Here is a 5,580-nt window from a genome sequence, read left to right as displayed (position 1 = left end):
ACAGAGACCTAGCACAAGCACAACTCCCCCAAAAAAGAAATAAAATAAATATAAGATGACAGGACATGTTTTCCAGGTGGACACAGGATAGGGTAGACAGTGTTCCAGGAAGAAATAACTCAGACAGTGCATGGTATAAATGTCTCAGGTGATCCTGGACCCAGAAGTGGTTCAGTCTGTTTGGCTCGAGTCTGAGGGCACGTGCCAACGTGTAGCTGCACACATCGGGTTTTCTTTGAGATGTCAGATTAGGAAGGGGAGAGGCTGCAGGAGATCATGAAAGATCTTGTATTCCAAGCTAAGTAGGTTGGACTTGATCCTATAAGTAGCATGGTGTCATGAAAGATTTTTAAAGACTGTAAATCAAACTGGGCTGTAGATGGATCATTAGGAAAGCAGCATGCTGACACATGGGTTGCAAAGGACCAAACCTGGATGAACAGACCCACTGAGAAGTTATTCCTTCATTCGTCCATATATTTATTGAGCACCGCTGCTGCACCAGGCACCTTGCAGAGGCATCTGTGATTATGCTGGTGTTGGGGATTAAGGCAAGAGAGCTTGGGAGCACGCACAGAACTTCCTGCATGAATAGTCGGAAGTGAAGAATGTAGTATGTCTGGGTGATTTCTGTTCTCCTTCTATATTGTTTGCGTCCAGAGGCAAGTTCTTCCCCATCTGCCCTCATCCTTGTCATATAACAAAAGTTGCTCTCAGGAAGTCTAATAAACCCTATGATGTAGTGGATTACTTCTCCCAGAAGCATCTGTCTTGAAGCAGTAATCAGAAGCCTTGAGACACTGGAAAGAAATCGTGATGGTAAATTTCCAGGAACTGGGTAAGAAGCTACTTTGTATTAGGATCTCCGCCATGTAAGAGGGCATCTGCTCTAGCTCTCAGGATACCCTTGGGTTCCAGGCAAAGCAGTGAATGACTAGCTTGCTGCCCCTCACTTCCTGGGCACAGTCTCCCAGGCCCCAGATTTCCTCTCTCTTGCCTAGAGTACCTCTTCTCACCCAGGGTGCACATATGCACACTCACACACACCCAGTAGTCATGCAGAGGTCTTATCCTAAAACAATTTTTTTCCATCACAAGATTAAACATGTCTGCCAGGAAGGACAATTTGCTTCATGAAGGTGCAATTTCAGAAAACTTTCAACTGTCTCATTATAGAGCTAGATCCATGCCACTTCCTGAGATGGTAAACTTCTCTTCCAGGAATGAAAATGGCCTCAGGATTTGAAGAGTCCCTCCTCTCTACCCCAGAATCTCTCCTTATCACCTCCCTCCTTTCTCCTCTCCACTACTCTCTCAGCCCCTCCCAAATCTAAGCCCTTTCTCCACCTGTGCTCATCTATAGATACTGGCATTTACATCTTCATGAACTGCTTTTCTAAAAATTTTTTCTCATTTGCTTTTTAATTTTTATTCTTTTTCTCTTTTGTTTTCTCTCTTGCTTTGATGTTCCACACAAGTAGGATATGGTTCCTAACCAAGACATCTCATCAGTGTGGTGCCATTGAGGGCCACCATGGGCCTTGAGAGATGAGGATGCTCTTGGCAGACCATAATTGTCAAGGTAGGCCTCGGGAGAAATGCAGGCTTTGAAATAACTCTTAAAAGAAGCGAAGTTTTCAGGTGGAATAAGAGCATGAAAGGAGAGAGAAAGAACAGTAAGCCTGGCTCAACACCAATCATTACCAGAGAAATGCAAATCAAAACCACAATGAGGTATCATCTCACACAGGTCACAGTGGCTGCTATCAAAGTCTACAAACAATAAATGCTTGACAAGGGCTTAAAAGGGAACCCTCTTACATTGTTGGTGGGAATGTAAACTAGTAGAGCCACTATGGAGAACAGTGCAGAGATTCCTTAAAAAACTGAAAATAGATCTGCCATACAACCCAGCAATCCCACTGCTGGGTATACACACTGAGGAAACCAGATCTGAAAGAGACACGTGTACCCCAATGTTCATCACAGCACTGTTTATAATAGCCAGGACATGGAAGCAACCTAGATGCCCACTGGCAGACAAATGGATAAGAAAGCTGTGGTATATATACACAGCGGAATATTACTCGGCTATTAAAAAGAATACATTTGAATCAGTTCTATTGAGGTGGATGAAACTGGAGCCTACTATACAAAGTGAAGTAAGTCAGAAAGAAAAACACCAATATAGTATATTAATGCATATATATGGAATTTAGAAAGATGGCAACGATGACCCTATATGCAAGACAGCAAGAGACACAGATATAAAGAACAGACTTTTGGACTCTGTGGGATGCGGTAGAAGGCGAGGGTGGGATGATCTGAGAGAATAGCATTGAAACATGTATATTACCATATGTGAAATAGATCACCAGTCCAAGTTTGGTGCATGAAACAGGGCACTCAAAGCTGGTGCACTGGGACAACCCAGAGGGATGGGATGGGGAGGGAGGTGAGAGGGGGGTTCAGGATGGGGGACACATCTACACTCATGGCTGATTCATGCGAATGTATGGCAAAAACCAACATAATATTGTAAAGTAATTAGCCTCCAATTAAAATAATAAATTAATTAAACAAAAAAAGTAAGCCTGGCTTGCCTGCAATAAAAGCCACCACTGACAAGGGAGAGCAGGAGATAGGCTACTTAAATAATATGAACCAGATATAGATGTTATGCCTGCCTGCATTATGGAGTCTTAGCTTAATGCAGAATCTTCTTATGATCTAGTTGAGAGAACGAATGAGGAAAGTGCTCTGTGAGGAAGATCAAGTTGACAGCAATGAATCACAAGACATTGAATTAAAAGAGAAAGAAATGAAAGCAAGGATATTAGGAGACTATTAGAACAATCTAGCAGTAGTCCAGATAAGTGAGGACAAAGACCAGAAAGAAGAAAGGCCAGAGCCCAGAGAAATTATAGAAGGAAGATTCAAACATCCACTTCATATTAAGCTACATACATCCCAGAGTTCAATTCGGGGGCAAACTGTCCATTTCTTGTGGACTGTGGAATAACCTGCCAATAGGGTTAACTACATCAATATAGAAAACCAAGACAGAGAAAGAATTTGGGGGATTTTTTTCCTGATTTCACTATTTGGGAGAAAATTCTTAATTTCTCCCGTGCTGCATGTATAAATGTAGCTCAAAGATGATCATAGGGTGGAGATGAAGATGTAATATTTTTGATACTTAATCTTGTAGTCAATCAAGATATGGCACTAAGTTATGTGTGCAATCTCAGCCTAACAGGTATAACAACCAACCTTTACCTCACTCAACAACCCCGTAAAGTTCACAACAACCCCACAAAGTTAGCATCAGTATTCTTTCCACTTTACAATCAGAGGAACTCAGGAAGGTTAAGTATCTTTCTAAGATCACTCATTTAGAAAGAGAGCAGAAATCTGAATTCAGGTCTTTTGACTTCAAAGTCCATGCTCTTCCCCCAACATCATTGAATTTTCAGTCTAACAGTGCAAAGCAGAGGTTTCTTCTTTTTAAAGAATCAGAATTAAAGGATCAGAATTTTAGGTGTTTGTTCTCTTTAAAGGACTGGAATTTTAGGATATAGTCTGATGAGTCTTGACATTTCCTTAATGTAACAAGTTAAGTCTTTATTTAAGAGAGAACAACTTGTAATTTTCTTCTACTGGTGGGCTAGACAGATAATAAAAATGATAGCAAAGGTTATTAAAATTTATATGGAGACTAACACAGATTGGAATAACTACAAAGTGAATTCTTTAAGCAGCAACAGAAAGGTGGTGAAATAGCACAGTATGAAAGGAAACGCTCCTTCAGCTTCAGATGCCTAAATATGCTATCAAAGGACTTCTCAGTTCTCAAATGCCAGTGTTTTCTGTTCCTCTAGAACCTAGTCTTAATGCAAAATATCAAAGTCAGCGGGATAGTAGGTGTCCCAAAATGTCTTAATTTAGAGAATTAGTGTTAACTGAGCCTGATTAGTTCCATTTATCTCTAATTAATTACCTTTATCTAATTAGACACTTTGTTTCCAGTAGACATGGAGTCAAGTAGACTAGATTATTAGTGTAGTCATTGTGCCTTTACAAAATCCTGAAATTAATGAAACGTGCAAAAGAATCTGCGGTTCTAATTGCACAGGTGTTGCCTTATGGCAAAGCTTTATCATCTGATTACACCAAGGGGTTATTAGTGACTTTTTACATAGAGGATGAGCCTATGAAACGTACCTTAGCAACAGCTCATTAGTTTAGGGTTGTTACTGTATTATTTATTACATTCAGCCTTCCCCATTATCTAGATTGATTCATGGACCTATATGTTTTTCCTCTTCTCCGTGCAGGAAAAAAAATTAAATAAAATAGAATAAACCATCATTATGAAGAGTCCAGATGCAATGTGAAAAAATGCAAAATGTCTTCATCAGCTACAATTTGACTCTTTAATAAAAAAAGCTTAAAGTTAGGTGAGACCAGAATCAAATATATGGGGTTTTCTTTCTATAGAAAAAGAACCAATTTAAATTACTGAGGAGTATGGAATGATTCATATATGTGATCAAAAGAACCGTGTGGCTGTCCTAATGTCTTCACACAAGTGAACTGGCATACTAAGGTATTTGAAAGAAAAATCAAACTGTTTTTACACTAAAATATATGTATATTTATTTTCATTTTATATCTTTCCAAAAGGAGTTGAAGAGACATCTCTACAACATTCATAAACATCCATCTCTCATTTTACTTTTTGCTTTGTTTTTCTTAAGAATAATTTGTTGTAGATGGGGAAAACTGTAACAAATTATACAATCTAGCTTAGCTGAAAAAGCAAGATTTCAGTGCTCACTTACAAAAGTGAAAAGTGTTTTTTCATGGCAAGGTTAGGTGTCTGCAAAAAACTAAAACATCTCAACCTGTGTATTTCTTTTTTTACTCATAACCATATGAATAAGCACTGTTTTTCACAATCACAGAGTAATTAAACAGCTAGAAGTAAATCCAAACACAATCCTATTCCAATATACAAACATGTTTATTGACAAAGCAGTAATTCCTTTAAATAATTTGTCAACATAAATATGTCAAATGGGTTTTAAAATCATTTCTCTTTCTGTTCCCCAACAAAAATTCCCTACTGATATGAGCTATATATTGCTGTTCACTTACTGCTGAACCTAAACCAGTGAAATGATAACAGGTAACCGTTTTTATGTAGCACATGACAACTAATTTGAGTGGTAATAATGAACGTTTAATGATGCTCCTTTCAATCATGAACATAAAACTTTTCATGTATTCTTACCAAAAATATAACCATTAATCTAAAAATTATAGTTGCAATTGAAATAACAACTAAGAATTACAGATTATAACCAAGTCATAACATTGCATAAATACTCCACATGAACACATGTGGAGGACATGTAGGAAGCACTGGCTTCCTATTTTTATTCAATCCAAATCCTTGTTTTGAAATTTATGAAAGTTGTGCGATTAGGAGAGAAGATACCTGAATCCAGATGCTAAAAGGCTATTATTTCTACCAACAAATAAGTGCAATAGTCAAGGTCATTTTCACTTCGCACT

At 38.3% G+C, this 5,580-nt stretch overlaps 1 protein-coding gene across 1 annotated transcript in view; it reads right to left on the bottom strand.

Annotated features, from left to right (window-relative positions):
* Positions 1-5,007: 5,007 nt before the first annotated feature.
* Positions 5,008-5,580, bottom strand: part of LOC122436706 — a 20,371-nt gene continuing 19,798 nt past the window's right edge. Inside the window, exon 5 of the mRNA XM_043460709.1 lies at positions 5,008-5,580. This exon is cut by the window's right edge and continues 1,764 nt beyond it. The gene's annotated coding sequence lies outside the window, so the exon portion shown is untranslated.

Source organism: Cervus canadensis, chromosome 2, assembly GCF_019320065.1.
Source record: "Cervus canadensis isolate Bull #8, Minnesota chromosome 2, ASM1932006v1, whole genome shotgun sequence".
NCBI lineage: Eukaryota > Metazoa > Chordata > Mammalia > Artiodactyla > Cervidae > Cervus > Cervus canadensis.
The sequence above is the reverse complement of the archived record's forward strand: the minus strand, read 5'-3'. Positions and strand labels throughout refer to the sequence as shown.